Genomic DNA, 17,142 nt, shown 5'->3' with positions numbered 1-17,142 from the left:
ACATATTAAGTAGATTAATTTATGCTCACTAAAAATACAGACAAAATTGGTGCTTAGCTATTAATTTTCTATGCTGGAGAAAAGCAAGGGTAAAAGAGGGTTCACAGAGTTGTCTGCTTTAGAAGCTTATTTAAAAGCGATCTGCATTTTTAAAAAAATACCAAACAAACCAGAATAAGTCCTCTGCATAAAATAACTTCATTTACACACTGTATTTTATAAGTTAATTGTATTCCAGACATAAAGAATAACTTTTACAGAATTAAGTAACCAAGCAAGAAAGAAGTGAAGCAGCCCAGGCAAGGGATAAATCAGGTTTTTAAAGCATGCCACGATGTATGAGTGAGGATAAACAGGTTAAAGAAGGGCCACATAGCATAGTTACAAAAAGAGGCTTTGCAGGGGACAAGGCAGAGCAGACCAGTGCTGAGGAGTGTTTGATGACAGATGAACCCAGAGCAAGCATATTCAGCCCCTCCATTCCTGCACTCTGCAGTGAACACCCAGCACGGTGTGGCTATAGGAAAGCAAGAGGCAACCTACAACATGAGTTGTGTCAAAAAGTCTCTGCCAACAGCTATTTTCTTTAACAAACAAGACAGATCCCCAGCCTCTGGAAAGTGACAAACACTTGAGCATAAGGGTAAACAGAAGGCCTTGATGGGGATTCAAACAGCAAGACAGCAACATTGAACAGTTCCATGGATTAGAGTATACAGCCTGTATTGCTTTAGTTATTGAATGAGCATGTGTAGAAAAGCAACACAATATTTTGGTTTCAAAGTAATCTGTCAGAATTGTTCAATTGCTGACATGGTAGATATTAAAAAAAAAAGTCTTTTTTAAGTTACCGTAAGTATTCATAAGGTCCATCAGCAGCATTTGGCCTTGCTTTATGGAAAAAAATAATTTCCCAGAAAGGGTGGTGAGTATTTCAAGGCCCTTCTGCTTTGACATAAAGAATTTATCATATTTGTGCTGTCAATCAAGAAAAAGTAACTGTGTCTGCAGGAGTCTCATTCACTGCCTCCCCCTACTATCTTAGACAAGTAACTTCTCTTTGCTTCAGCTTCTTCCTTGGTAAAAAGGACATTTGTTCACAGAGAAATCATAAAGGATTATACAATGGCTTTGATATACTACAGCTGGAAAAGGCACACAATAACATGACAACTTTTTTCTAAATTCTTCCTGTCCTCTACATGTGCTACTAACAAGAGCAGAGCAAGACCGTTCTAATTGATTCTTGGTTTTCTTCTTACTGCTGCCTTTCATTTTCTGCACAAGCTTCCTCCTTTTTCCAATATCCTTGAAAAACAAGAATTTACTGGCATCCCACCATGCTTCATTGTGCTGGTACCACCTGGTTTCATACCACCCATAAAGTTGGCTTTTCCATTTGCTTTTATGTTTACATGTAGAAAACATCACTTTTTGCCTAAAATTGAAGCTTTTAGGAGTCTAGCTGAACTGGAACATAGCTACTCTTTCATCCATTAGTCTGTGGGTGAAAAATCAGAAATTACTATCTTTTAAGCATACCTCCAGTGTGTACCAAGGTTTAGCTACTGATAAGTTCACTTGAACCTGTGTTCACTTGAAAGGGGGAAGTATAATTGATCCTGTTTGAGCTCAGGGAATAGTCTAGATCATGTGTCAAGATCTGTTCTATGAAAGTCTGGCCCCCAATATATTAAATTAGCGTCTGTTTATCAGATGCATTCAATGTTTCATTACAATGTTTAAAAATTGCAGCCTTTAAAAAATATAAACCAGAAAATTTAGAAGGGAGAAAAGACATAACCTTTGAAACCCCCTGTGAAACAGAGGGGGCAGCACAATACAAAGTGATTTGTAGCATTTGGAAATTAATAGCAGTCCATTTTAATCAAATAAATTCTGTTGTAGCTGAAACAACACAGATTGCAGACACATTTGCAGCTTTCTGTCTCACAGAGAAGCCAGAGTTTTCAGGGAAAGATCTTCCTACATCAGTCTGCTTTGAAGTCCTTCCTGAAATCATGATAATCTGTTCCAGAAACTGGTCATAATAGAAAACACCATTTCAAAGCAGTCTACAAAGTACATTTACAAAAATGCTTTCAGTTACACCTCAATTGCAAGTACACCACTGAGCCACTTTTTCATTGGGGAGGGTTTGCTGTGATAAGCACAAATTTTTTCTATCTCCTGCCTTTTAATCATGTCTATCAAGTCCATGTAACTGACAGACATGTTAGCTCTGCTACTCAAAACAAATAAGAAATGTGTAAATTATACTGTTGCATTTTAAAGAGGTACTGTCAGGTTGAAAACCTGGGGCCAGCTCCTGCAGCCCTGACTCAGGTAGTATGCTGATTTCAAAGGGGTAAGAAATGCAAGACATGAACTTTTTTTTAAAAAAAACAAATTATCTGATTTTAACTTACATAAATGGAATTGTTGCTACTGATGTCCATTTGTGCAGGATCAGGCCCTTAGCTCTTCTACAAATATCTTAGACCATTAGAACCGCAGACATCAGATTATTTCCAAATTTTTATACTACTAATTAAACCCCTGATTCTACCACGTAGCAGTCTGCTATAATCTCACTGGTTCAGGTTCTTGTGGTAACTTCACTGAAGCACTTCAGTAGTTAATTTGGTCTATTTGCAGAGAAAAGTCTTACCAACCCAAGTAAAAACTTCAGAGGGTTTCTTTTTCCTTCACCAGTTGAGTCAGCTTAGGAAAGGAAAAAAAAAAGCAAGCCTCATTATTTTACTTCTGTTTCTAATCAATTACTTCCACATCTCATGCTCAAACATTTGGGAAGCTAAAAATTCAACAGAAATAGAGATCTTCTACAGCATTTTGTTTTAATTAAAACTGGAAATGCTTCTCTCGGTGCTGGGTTTTACAACAGAATAATCTTACAGACCTCATTTTGGAGAGCCCCTCTGGAACAATACAATCCCCATGCAATCCCTTCCCCTAGATACAAACTCATCTTTGATTTTTGGGCTCATGCTACTAGTCTTCAGTCAAGAACACCCACAGCTCTTCCGTGAAGTTGTACTAGTGTATCTGTGAATAGAAGTGGGCTCTTGCACTTTTTGTGGACATCCAAGTCCTTTGAGAGCTTTGTAAGTGGAGAGCAGAGTAAGCTGCCAGAAAACAAAGAGTTTTCATTAAATGATAACATCTTTCCAAACTAAAACCAGAAATTGTATTACTTATGGGAAAGCTCTAGTCCCCTCAGACCACAAGTATCACAGTTAAGGTTAGTGCAGTCCAACTGTACACAAGTGTAACTTTGGGAAATAGTTTAAGAGTGTTTGCCTTCTGTTAGTAATCAAGAACTCAGGCTGGAAAATTCTTCTCCACAGGTCATTTCACTGAAATGACATTTCACTTCATGCATTCGTACAGATTGCAAAAGTCAGTTTTATTCTACAGGCTCAGATCTTAACACTTGCAAGAACAGACTGACTTCTTCACCAGAAATTCAGCCTGACCTCTGCCCTCAGTTAGTTTGAAGTGTGTCTTTTCTCTTTGCCCACATCACAGTGGTCCTGAGTGAAAAAGAGAGTCTGGTTATGCCCAGGCAAAGTGTGGACAGATGTTTTGTCATTTCCCTTCAGAGAGCTCCTCTGACACAATCCTGCTCTCATTTACAAGTCGTGTGGCTGCTGCAATCCCTACCCACCTCCCAGCCATCCTCCTCTGCCAGTAAAACCTGGTGCTGCTTTTTATCCCTGCAGCTACTCCAGGGACACATCCTTCACCAGGGATCTATGCCACCAGGCTCCTCATGCCATGACCCTCCTATGCCACTATCCCTATTTTGTGCCTTCCAGCTCTACAATTCTTATGTCTTGCTGTCTATCTGCTCAGTTCTGCTCTGCAATGTCTGCAGCTCAGGGAAGTTCAGTGCCTTCAGGAAATTAAGACAAAATGACTGAAAGTACCTTCCTGGAGTTACTGTTCATTCCTGTGGGAGGAAGGACTGGATGGGGAAGAATCACAGGAAGAGAAAGTAAAACATAAACTAACGTGTAAAATGCTAGAATCCCAATTCATGTGTTGTCTCACAAGCCAATGTTCTTCATTTGAATAAAGCCCAAGTGGCTGTAGAAGAGACAGCTTCCCTGAAGTATATCATCTGCAAATCTGCCAATGAGTTTTCAATAAAAAATTAAATTTAGATTTATCATTCTTGACACACTTTGTCTTTATGAAACTAGGAATGAAATACAACACTAGGAGTTATCTTATCCAGTCATCTTAACTAATTTATAATTTTGGATGCCTTAGCTTATGAACTTTATATATAGAGAGATTCTTGGCAAAGAAGGATGGCACTGTAACATCAGCCTTCTTAAAATTAACTCACACCAGCTATTCTCAGTAGTACCATCATTATCTGTGAAACTGTGCTCAATTGAAGAATCAATAAATAAATATGAAGAAAAAAATTAGGTAAAAAACAAAGTGCTATTAGGATTCCAGGATTAAACTCATAACTCTCTGAGGCAAAGCAGTGAACCCTAGATTTGCAAAGCAACCAGAGACAAGGAGGTGTGCAAAGCTCAAGTGTGAGTTGCTTTAATATTTCAAAGACTCACTAGAGGAAACACAGAGCATTAGCAATTTGATAGTTTGTATTCCTGATGTCCTAAACAAACACAGATGATATCTAGTAAATTACTCTCTTGAGAACCATTTGTTTAAGGGAAGAAAATGTTAAATTTTAAAGACGTGAATCACTCTCTTTCGTTTTAATTCAATTGATAGGGATGCCTATCTATGTGTGCATATAAAAATACAAAATACAGGAATGATCCCTAGTTATCTTCAAAACTGTTGGGACCAATTGTGTATATGTGTTCAGGGTATTTTTTTTTTCAATCTGTAGTCACACAGACTTGACTCGAACAGCTCAGATGAGTAGAGGATTTGCACAATCAAGTTACTTGCTGGCAATGTTTAGGAAGAAGATAAATGTATAGTCTTGTAAGGCACAAGTCTAGGGCTATGATGCAGGAAAGCCATAAGATAGAAAATTTTATTCATGGAATTTAAATACGTATTCAGAATTAAATACGTGAATAAGCATTTTCAGAGGCTGCAGCCTTCCTCTGCCACTAATGCACTCCATGACCTTGAGCAAGTCATGTAAAATCAGACTTGTCACAGACCTCAAAGTCTAATTCATACTGATTCCAGTTGCTAGCAATTGTACTTGGCACCTATCTGCATTGTTGCCTTTCCTGATATCTTTAACAGATGGGCACAAAATTGTTCAGTCTATAGTCCTTTTATGCCTCAGTTTCTCTCCTTGATGCTTATTATTTCTGACTGCTCAGCACGGCTGTCAAAAGGGAAATAAGGGCAAGTCGTAGTATTATATCACTCCATTATCCTCACAAAGCAGGAACTGCAGAATCCTTCATCATTTGTATTATGTGTTACATGACATGATCCTTCATCAGTGTAGAAACAGCACATAGAAGCAGGGCACAGCTCTATTTTGCTCATGTTGAATCAAACTATGAATTTTTATCCTGCTGCAAGACACTAATTATATTCTTTCCCCTGTTGTTTTTTATTTTAAGTAGGTGGTTACTAGCTGCAATTACAACTAAAAGCTAGGACTCTTAGACTGGAGAAGCACCTTGGACACAGGCAGAAACCGAGTACCAGCTTTTCGTTTTTATTGGAAATACTCTTTTCACATGGAGTGGACCCCAAAAAGGTCAGAGAGTGAAGTATTAAGTGATTTATAAATATAGACTGATTTCCTTGTCCAAACCATGTGTTTGAAAATCTCCTTCTGGCAGACAATCATCTTCAGTCAGGAAAAGAGAGCAGAGAAAGGAACATACAGCAGGGCAGAGGGATCTGTAACCACTCTAACAAACTTTTGAGACCTAGCCAATTTCTTCTTCCCTGCATCATATATACAGGCTCTGAAACGTATCTCTTTCTACATTCTTGATTTTACTATATTATCCTGTCAAACTGAATTATCCAGAGTGAACTTCCTACCCTTTCCTTTCTTGTCGTATTTTTTTATCCCTAATCTTTGATCTATTGTAAATCAGCATTGTAGGAGATAAATTAGCAACCCTTAGCTGAAACAGCAGGCTAAACAACTTCCACGTGGTCAGGAAACACAGCAAAGCAATTAAAACTGCCCAACAGGACATCTGCAGTCAGCATCCTCTTCCCTTAAGAGACTGGCCCCAAAGTGTTCCCAGATTTAGTTCCTAATCTTACCTCTAAGTTGTACAGATGGTCCCAGCACCTACTCAAAATCTCTTTGAAGTTACTATGTGTGCTGGTTTGGGCTGGCATAGAGTTAATTTTTTCCCAAAGTAACTAGTATGAGGCTATGTTTTGGATTTGTGCTGAAAACAATGTTGATAACTAGAGATGCTTTTGTTACTGCTGAGCAGTGCTTACACAGCACCAAGGCCTCTTCTGTTGCTCCCATCACCCCACCAGCAAGTAGGCTGGGGATGCACAAGAATTTGGGAGTAGACACAGCTGGGACAGCTGTCCCCAGTTGACCAAAGGGATAGTCCATACCATACAACATCACACTCAGCATACAAAGCTGGGGGAAGAAGGAAGAAAGAGTTGATGGTGTTTGTCTTCCCAGGTAAGCATTGCAAGTGATGGAGCACCCACCCACCAGTCACAGAGTCATCCCTCGGCTTGGGTTGGAAGGCACCTTAAAGATCACCGAGTTCCAACCAGAGGAAGTACTGAATTAATTCCTTGTTTTGCTCTGCTTGCACACATGGCTTTTGCCTTACCTGCTACACTATCTTTATCTCAACCCACGAGGTTGTTTCACTTTTACTATCCAGATTCTCTCCCCCACTGCACCGTGGGGGAGCAAGCAAGCAGCAGGGTAGTGCTGAGTTGCCAGCTGGGGTGAAAACCCAACACTATGAACCTACACAGCCAGGTAAGCTTGTTGGTCCTGATTCTGTTGCAAGAATGAGGATATAGCCAAGGTCTCCTTGGCATTTATTTCCTGCCCCTCAAGATGATGGTCAGGATCTTCTACTTTCTCACATAACTAGTAATAACTCTCATAGTCATATTTTGGAAACACAGAATTTGATCTGAGCCAGGACACTTCCATACCCTGTAAGAAATTTTGATTCTGTTATCCCTTCAAATAATGTTAAAGCTATTTTTTCATTTTTACTCTACATCAGTAACCTGCACAAGGTTTGCATTTGAAATGAAAAATACTACTTTTAAAATGACAAACACTGAACACAGGACATTTGTTACCACTAACAAAAGCCCTCTCTGTCTACAGAGAAACATAACTCATTCACTGATACACACACTTGCATTTTCTCCGGGGAGTTCCACAAATTCACATGCACACCTAGCACTAAATTTACATTTCAGCCTAGGCATTAGTTCTAAAAGCTGTGTAAAATTTTATGTAGTCAGACAGAAGCTGTTCCCTATTGGCCAAATAATAAGCATCTTAGGTGGCTCCAGGGTTTAAAACTATTCCAAAAGGGGTGTGGAAAAAATTACACTGCATAAATTGATTCCAGATCCACCTGTTCCAGGTGCCAGCAAATATATTTAGTTAAAGCCATCTGCTTGTCTTAAAAGCTAACAGTTTTTGAAGATTATGGCATAAGCAATCCGCAAAATATACAAACTTCAGAAGCTCCAAACCCTTAAACTGCAAATGGCTCATGGATCATCTATGGAGGACTTGGCCTGGCTGTTCTGCAGGGCTGCAGACAGCATCTCTGCCTAACATCTGAGCATACCCAGCATCAGGGTATGTCCTCCATAGCATGCAAGGTTCAAGTCTACTGGAGAATCCATTTGGTATAACCAGATTCTCACGTGCTATTTCCAGTTACAGAATGGTAACTGGGTTTTAAGTTATGATTAAACTTTGGAGTGCAGCACAGTATTTGGCAGAGACAGAACTATGGTTCTTCTCTGCAAGTTGCTGTGTCTCAGCTGTTCACATGTTGCTGCACAATGGATAAGTCAAACCTTTGAAACTGGTGTTCTGCAATTGATTTGGCTTCCAGCAACAGCCTAATAGGGAGTATGTTAGGTACTGAGACCAGCAAGCCCATAAGCATTTAGCCTGCTCCACAAAGCAGGTGACCCACAGAGGTCAGACACTACCATGCTTTGTGTTTATCAGGTTCTGCTCATGTAGGGTGCTGTTTCCTGGAGATGAATTAACAAGAATGAGGAATGTGTAGCACCTTGTAAGATCAGGCTCCTTCACAGCAGCTTCTGGAAAGAAAATATCCTGTATTATCTCTACAAATGACCCCTTACTGAAAAAAACGAAATGAAACAGATTATTTATAACCTCCCAAGGTGTTTGCAATTGATTTGAGGATTAAGACTAGTAATGAGCATGTTTACTTATGATCTCATTTAAAGCTCACTAAAAAATAAAGACACACCAGTCCTTAACCAGCAGAGTACTTTGGTATACACTTAATTATAAGCACATTAATATCCCTGTCACCAATTCAGAGTCATACTCTGTAACTTGGTAACACCCTTCACATGCAAATTACCTTCCAGACTTATTACATGCTGAAACAGAACAAACCCATTTGGTTTGTAGCTACATATTTGATAACAGGAATACTTCTAGAGTATCACTACTTGTACACTCATCGAAAAAAAATCCCTTTGAGTGATTTTGTGTGGACTTTAAAAATGCATGTTTTATGAGTGCTGAAGCAAGGGTAACTTTGGGAGTCACAGCACTGTAGTCAAGGAGACCTTGCATACTGAAAGTCACAGTTGTGCTGCTGGAGCTCTGCTGCACTTTGCTCACATGGTTTGAGCATGGGATAAGGGGTAACTGCTGTCATGCAGCATTTTTTTGGACAACAACGAGAACAGAGGTGAAATAAATACTGATGCTCACTGTGCCTGAATAATCTCCAGAAGCAAGGCACTGTCCACACAAGTCACAGGCTCAAATATGTGTCAAAGTCCCATATTTCATACTCATTCACACAGCTCCTACTTAAACTAATGCTAATTGCCACCATGGACAGAGATGAGATAACTCCTGGTATTGGGCATGCTGGAGGAATCAGCAGCCCCCTGTGTAAAAGGAAAAGAAACAATCCCTACAGTAAGACTGACATACTCCCTTCAGTAAGTTGTTTTTTCCCTCCTTTAAAAAAAAAAGTCAACAGAATGATTACAAAGAACTGTTGACTCAATCCTCAGAGTCAACAACACTCAGATTTGGACCCAGCCTGTTTCAAGGCACAGCAGGGTACTGCTGTAATACTGCACAGTTTGTCTCCTGGACTAAATCATAAGGATTCAACCTAAAAATAGTGGCAGTTCACCTTCACAGTATTCAGCCTGTAAAAGGTTAAGTCCATCACTTCAGACTGACTTTGCAATCTCAGCATGACTTGATACTACATCTCTGCTGCACAAAGACACCGAGGAGTTTCACCCCTAGAGAACCATTCTCATTGCCTCCACCATGATCTGCAGATAATTAAATTTCCCTTTTTCACTTTTACAGCAGAAGTTATCTGGTTGGGCATGATCTGAAGAGAGGCAAATCCAGTTGAAGATGCCACACTGGACTGTACCTAAACTCTAGATCTTGCAGAGCCCCATCAGTGGAACATGTTCATATTACTATGACAGTCTCCTTTTTCCTCACCACTTCTCCTCTCTCTTGGGACCCATCTGTAGCATTAAGGCAGTGAGCAACAAGTAGGAGACTTGACAGAGCTGGAGTCCTGTGCACGGCTTTCTGATTACAGACCCTCAGTAAAATCACCCATGGTTCCCAGCAAAAAATGAACCAAGAAATGCTAATCTGGTGATTCCTGGCATGTAGATAAATAAAAGGTGAAAAGATTTATAAATGCATTCTAAAACCAATATTTTGTAAGACGGATCAATATATTTCTCTAGGCTGGAAACAAATCAGTTCTCAAAGAAAGTTAAATTTAGAGAAAAACATTGTTTTTCTTACTACAGGAAAAGTTATGATAGTTCCTTGGAGGACATTTATCTGAGCAGCAATTCAGAGCTAGGGCTTCATCATGCTGCTCCTAAAATCAGAGAAGTAAGAACAGGTTAAGGTTGCTGCTGTCAGCCTACTTAAAGTGAACCAAAATAGTTTTGCAATCACGCAGTATTGTCCTTATTTCCAAGCTTTCACTGGTCAAACCTGCACATGGAAACGATGCAACCATGAAGTAAAACAATGACAGCTTTGATCCTGCATCTTTCACGAAGTCAATTAACCTCTCTCACACCCTTACAAGGAATCACCTGAAGAAAAGCTACGGATAACTCTTGAAATTCCCAGATCCCAGTAGATACAACACACAGCAGTACTCCAGGCAGAACGGCAGCCATGCAGCAGATTGCTTTGTGGTATTGTTTGATGCTGCCCCCTTTTGCCAAACAGCAACTCAACAGCCTGGGCTTCACACAGAAACTTTTCATGGCATCATGTTTTCAGGAAAAGATACTAATGCAGATGGTCGTGTTTAAACCTAATATGACTGCTCACATGATTATTAATCCTAGCTAAAATAGAAATCCATTGTTCAAGACATGTTTAATATCACAGAGTGAAGCTGCTTCTTCAGGAACATATCCTCTAACAAGGGCACATGATGTCTCAGTCTAAGTCAAGCAGGACTTCTATAACTGTCTCCAGTGTAAGAAGCCAAGACCCTAAGCCCTGGCTGTATGCTCCCCCAAGTCAGCCTGGAGAACGCCAAGAGAATAAGTGGCAATCATACCGAACAACCAAACCCACTTTGTTTGGACACTTGTTTGGTCTTACTGCAAAGCAACTAAAATCCCATGGCACCACCTGTATCGGGTTCTGTATCCAGCAACTTGGGTTCCAGCTGAACCCATCCCCATGCCAGCTTTTCAAGGCTGTATGAACTGATCAGGACCACCTTGTTAAAAGTCACTCCCCATACAGACCTTCACCCCCTATGTGTCCCTGTCCGAGCCTTTTGTCTTCTGGGACTGTGCTTTTTCACTCACTGGAGTTTGCACATTTTCTCCTCCCTGGCTGCCCCAGCTCTTTGCGGGAAGGGAGGGAGGGAGGTCACGGAGGGCAGGCACTGCCAGCTCCATCAGCCTAACAGGCTTGGGCGACAAACAAAGCAAGTACCTATACTCTGAATGGTGGGATCTCTCCCCACATGACTTCAGGATTAACATGTCTGTGACAGGAGAGGACAAAAACTTAAATCTCTCGGAAGAAAGCAAGCAAAATAGAGAGGAGGAAAAAAAAAATAAATTGCTTCACTGAAAATGCGAACGGCATAACATATATGCAGAGATCTCTTACTAGAGCCTGCCTAGTGCAGAGTCTCTTCACCATCTTATCAAATATGAACAGAAAAGTTTTAGTCCAAAAGGGAGAAAAAATGAAAAAGAAAAAATGAAAAAGAAAAAAGAAAAAAAAAAAAAAGTTATGATCCAAGTAGATGCTTAAAAATGAAACCTATATTGAAAAGTCTGGTTAAATATCAGCAGGGTTTTTCCTTTTCCCATTGCTGCCTTCTCTGGAGTTTATGACCAGTTTTCTCCCTTGGGTGCTTACAAATCACACATATAACCAAGAAAGCACTTTTCTTTATGAATATCTTGCTCCAGCTACTCTCATTCCTCCTTTCCTTCACTCACCAAAGATCTCTACTGATCTCAGACAGCACCAAGAATCAAAACCCATTATAACTTTTAGCTTAGTTGGTTTCTATTTTGTTTGCAGTGCAGTCGGCTTGGGGTTTCAGCCTACCACTGAATCCATCCAGAGGCAAAGAGAGCTAACCTCTTGCTGCTCAGGCTATAATTTAGGAAAAAAAGTATTCTCTGTAATGAGAGGGAACACTTGCAAAAGAAGAAATGAAACTTTACTATGATCCCAGACCAATATATCCATACATAAATAGTTCAAGGAAAAAAAAAGAAAATTTTAAACCCAACCAAAAATAAAAACAGCAACAAAATAAACCCAGAACCTGGCACCTACAGTGTTTGGAGACCTTTTTTAAGGACAGGAAATTATCTAAGAGTCTAAACTGAGCCAGGAGAGGATAGTGAACCTTTAGGACGTACATATTCCTCTGTACTTATGCTCCACCTCAAAACTCATGGACAGGTTCAGTACCGACTTGGCAAGCACACCTTATGCTTGTTTCCTCCGAGGCGTGTAACAGTAAGCGTGCTCCTGGGCAGCACCGGGGAGCAGATGGTGCTGTTGAAAACACAGATCTCCAACTTTTGGTGTGGGTGCTGGAGCCGGATCGACAAAGATAGTTTTTGGGAATTCCCCCCCCCCCCCCCCCCCAAGTTTCTAACAATACACGGAGCTAAAGAACCGCACAAGGCTCTCTGCTTCCCTCTCCCTCTCCCCTTCGCTTTTGATCTCCATCAGGACGTGAGCTGAAATTTAATGGACCACCCCTACCACAAAGACGAATTACCATTTGAAAAAAATAAAAAAAATCATTAATATCTCTCCGTCTAGGCTATCCGGCTTCCCCCCCACTGCACCCCCTTCCCTCTCGCCACAGCCCGCTCAGCGGGTTTAGGAAGAGCTGGGAAGGTGGAGGGGGGGGGGAAGAGAGAAAGAGGAAAGAAACCACCTCTGCTGCCACCTCCTAGATAACGTCTTCTCCGGCGCTACCGGACTGCAGTTACAGCGACAAAAAAAAGCCCCTTTCGTTCCGCAGCCCGCGGAGGGCAGGAGGACGCGCACTGACCGCGGGTGCAGACACACAGACACAAACACACACACAGACACACAGACACACACCACTCTCTCAAGGCTGCCCCCGGCCCCTCCATCACCTCGCGTCGGCCGCCGCAGGGCAGCAGCCCGGGGCTCCCCACCTCCTCGGCATCCCCATCCCAGCGCCGCCCGCTCGCCCCGGCCCCCCGCCAAGTTGGGAAGTTTGCGCGCTCCCCCGCCCCGCAACCTGGCCCGCCGCCCGCCCTCCGCCCCGCCACCGCGCTGCGCTGCGCTTACGGGGTGGCCGCCGGACTCCCGGAGCGGGGCTCACCGGCACATCGCGCTCTGGCTGCTGCAGGAGCGGGGGCAGCCGCGGCGGGGCTCGGTGCGGATGGGCTGGGCTCGGCACAGGGCGAGCAGGGGAGCGGAGCGGCGGCTCTCCCCAGCCCGGCGCTCAAGGGGCTCCCCCTCGGGCCATGCGAGCGGCTCCGGGCAGCGTCCCCGCGTCGCGGCCGGAGTTGGGACCGAAGTCCTCCCCTGCACTCCGCTGTGTCTTCCAGGCGGCTCCTATCAGCACGGCTTCAACTCTTTCCATCGGAGACCAGGGGGGAGGAGGAGGAGGCGGCGGAGGAGGAGGAGGTAGGGAAGGAGGAGGGAGCTAGGGGCTGGCAGCCCCAACTCTCACTGATGTCAACTAATATATTCAAAGTTCAACAGGGCATTTCTTCGTAAGCGAATCGCCCTCGTTGCCCTCCCCGCTGCTCGCTGCTCCCCGGGCCGGCGGGGCGGTCCCACATAACAAGCTGGCGCTCCGCGGTCGGGCCCCTGCGGAGGGGGGCCAGGGGTAGGGGGATGGCACACTTTTCGGGCGGGCAGGTTCAAGTGCCGCGGGGATGGGGAGGGCTGAGTGTGGGGGAGAGGCACCAGCCGAGAGCCAGGGTAAGAGCCAGTGCCTGAGCGATGTTTGTGTTTAAACCCACCCCCTTCCCTGCTTGCTGGAAGGGGCAGGGCCGGCAATGTTGGCTGTGGCTGGGGATGGTGATGGGAGCGGGGCGCGGAGGAGCCGCCGGGCTAGGGCTTGGAGTCGCACCGGGGACGAACAGGACTGCCGTGCAGACCCCGCGGCAGCGGCTGCCTGGAGATGCTGCCCGGGCGAGCTTGGAACGAACCGCGGGCGGAGCGCGGTTCCCCTGCCCGCGGCCGCTCGCCTCACCGGGGGCCCGTGCTGAGGCCCCGTCTCCCCGTCACGATTTCCCCCTGCTCGCCGGGGACCAACGGGGTTGAAATGAACCTGGGGCGGAAAGCGTCAAAGTTTTCTGCCGCCAAAGAGGAGACGGAGGCGGAAAATCCGCGGGCCGGGCGCGTACCGCGGAGCGGAGGGCCGGGGAGAAGCAGCGCCGCTCCGCGCTGCCCGGAGGCACCGCCGCCGGCTCCGCTCCGCTCCGCGCCCCGCAGCCCCGGGGCCGCCCGCAGGGAATCGCTGTGGCGATGGTGGGGAGAGGAATGCGGAGGGGCTGCATCAAAGGTGTTTTTGCGAGCGGCTGCTGTGCCGCTGTGTCCCCGCGGTGATGCTCTCTGCCTGTACGCAGTCACCGGCAACCGCATAAAGCTATAGGATGATCCCTGCTGACGGACAAGCAGACTGGCAGTGAAGGGATAAAAATACATCTGTGCTGGTTTAGTGACATTTAAGAAATCGCAAGATAAGATCTTCAGCTATTTTTCATCTGAATCCCAAGAGAGAATGGCCTGCAGTGATGCCGTTGCATATGTATGTTTATGTATATAACTCATTTTTTTTTAAAATTCTGTAAACTGATCCGGTCATTCGTGTTGACAGTACATTAAAGCTCTATAAAACTGGTGTGATTATCTGATGGCTTATCAGTGCCATGACAGCCAGTTGTGGTGGCAGTGGGTGTTCTCTCGATTCACATCTCAGAGAACTGACAGCATAGATCCACTGCAATGCCCATTATACAATATGTGATTATTTGCCTGTTCTTAATTTATCGCTTCTTCCTGTATCTAGTAACTATATCACTACGTCCCTTTATGCAGTAACCTATTTTTAGATAAAGCTTGTATGGAATAGTCAACACATTATTTATACATATAGCATCTTCAGTCTGATTTCCATTTTAATACTCTGGGAACCTGAGGACAGGTAATGTGTACAGAATAATTGACATGAGGCTACGAATTCTGCTCAAAATTTGAACTCCAGGATAAGCCTCTAGTCAGGCATAGCCTGGAATGATGAGCAGACTGCCCCATGCATAGTGGCATTGCATCTGCCCCTCCTTCTCCATGGCCATCTCTTCTGAAGACCTAAAAAACCCCACAACAAACCCTCTACCTGGTTTGTTTTCATAGCATCTTCTTAGGATACTGTGTTAATCTACACATGAATGTAAATAACAGGCAAGCTCCTCTACTTCCCTAACTTGCAGCATTACATATTTCAACTGTGAAAATTTAATTTTAACTAATGATGTTCAGCAGTCTTGGTGTTGGTAGCAGAACACAGAACAAGGCTGCACTGCTGTGCTGGGGCAGTGTTGCTTTCTTTTTCAGTTGTATTGTAGAGTGGATGGTTTGGTTATCTAGGTCTCAGGGATAAAGCCTCACCAAATGGCACATCTATTCATGCAATTTCCTGAAGACCTCAGCTCAACCTTTCTTCCTCCTAAGATTTGCAGTTGAGGCAGTGAGCATTGAAGAGTAAGTAGCATGGGACCCTGTAAACGAATTTTTTTCCAAATGTCTGTCAACATTTAAATATATAATGGTAGCACTTTTCTATTAAAGAGACTGTCTCAAAATCTTCTAGCATTTTCCTGCTGCTATTTTGCTGTTACCCCTCCCTCCCCCCCTCTCCCCCCCAAGCCAGCAGTACTTCTGGTTGTGTGCATGCATGCATTGCTCAGAGACCCACAAATAAAGATGCATATAAATTAAAGTCCTGTAATGTTTACTTGGATGCTCAGATTTTTACATTTTAATGCCATTGTACAGTGTGGCATTTTAAAAATCACTGACCAGACAGGAAAACTACTCAAATAGTTTTAATAAAGGGTTTACAATGCAAAGGTGCATAATTCAGATGCTTTGGAAAAGATAAATGCCATGGGAAAGTCAGAGTATCGCATGCTAAGGTATCAAACAATTTTTTTTCAATATCCAAATCCAAAGCCTTGCTAGAGAGAAGACATACCAGGTTCCTGCTCTGGGTTTGGCACAGACCAACCTCTCGGCAAGACTCAACACAGTTGTTCGCAGAGGTGTTGAACAGCACTTCTGCCCAGAGCCACCTCTGCGGGAAAAAACGTCCTTTACTCAGCTTTTCTAGCGGCTTGTCCGCTCCCCAGGACAGCATGAGGGACCGGCGCTGTGTTCCCTGCCCGTCGTTCCAAGCCAGTGCAAAGTGCAGTTTCTCCAAAAGAAAGCGGAGCCCTATCCTTCCCTTAGCGCTCTCCTCGCCGCTCGGCCCGGCTCTTACCACTAGGTGCTGCTAGTGCCTCCCGGACCGCCCCTGCGCCGAGCCGGGCCCAGCCATCCCCACCGAACTCCCGGCACCGGGCCGCTCTGCCCGCAGGGTACCCCCGGTGCGCGGGGTCAGCCGCTCCGCCGGCGGACCCGACCCGAGCGGGTGCCTGCAGGGTTTGTGGGTCCGAGCGGCACACCTGTGAGCGGGCTGCGGGTCGGGTCCGGCACCAGGAGGTCTGGAACCACCTCCCCGGGAGCCGGCCTGGGTAGCGTGTGCGGCGGAGAGAGGCAAACCCCAGCGCTTGTAGATCGCTGCCTGTGCTGGGGGCAGTGCTGCTGTCTGCAGGGAACGGGGGCCTCCTCTGCTGCCTGCAGACACGGCGGTGCAGAGCACCGAGGGGGACGGGGGAGAGTGAAACAGCGGAGGTACAAGGTGCAGGGAGGGGGAACGAAACTCAGAGGGATGGGAGGGCTTTGGTCTGTAAGGCTGGGTGACAGGTACTGCCGGGTGCTGCTGGGGACATGGACCTACAAGTATAGAACGGAGCTCTGTGCACCAAGTGATCAAACCTAGTTTTTTTTTAAGTTAGGTCATTCAAAGACAGCACCCCAAGTCACTGCTACTGTCACATTTTGCAGCCTAAGCAGGGTAGGCTGTGTTAGTCTGCATTTATTTGCACACAAAAAAATAATCTGCTTATGATGGGACTGGCTGCTCAAACCTGCTTGGACTTGAACTGCTCTGGGCATTCAGATAAGCTTTACTGGTACACGTTTTAGGTGGAGATCTGAAAGACAATCTTGACTCTGGCTTCATCATCTGGAGGCCAGGTAACAACATTCACCCACGCTTGATCTCTGGACCACGATTCCACAATAGCAGCAGTCTCATTAGAAAAGCA

The 17,142-nt window shown here is 44.5% G+C and overlaps 1 protein-coding gene across 4 annotated transcripts in view; it reads right to left on the bottom strand.

The window, feature by feature from the left end:
- SEMA5B (semaphorin 5B) overlaps positions 1-13,593 on the bottom strand; it is a 273,579-nt gene extending 259,986 nt beyond the window's left edge. The window contains exon 1 of one of the 4 annotated variants that reach the window (XM_071746657.1): positions 13,049-13,593. The gene's annotated coding sequence lies outside the window, so the exon portion shown is untranslated. The remainder of the gene's footprint in view (positions 1-13,048) is intronic. The other 3 variants (XM_071746656.1, XM_071746654.1, XM_071746655.1) reach the window with 3 other exon arrangements.
- Positions 13,594-17,142: the final 3,549 nt, after the last annotated feature.

Source organism: Heliangelus exortis, chromosome 6 (genome assembly GCF_036169615.1).
Source record: "Heliangelus exortis chromosome 6, bHelExo1.hap1, whole genome shotgun sequence".
In the NCBI taxonomy this organism is placed as follows: Eukaryota; Metazoa; Chordata; class Aves; order Apodiformes; family Trochilidae; genus Heliangelus; species Heliangelus exortis.
This window is presented reverse-complemented; position numbering and strand designations above follow the sequence as displayed.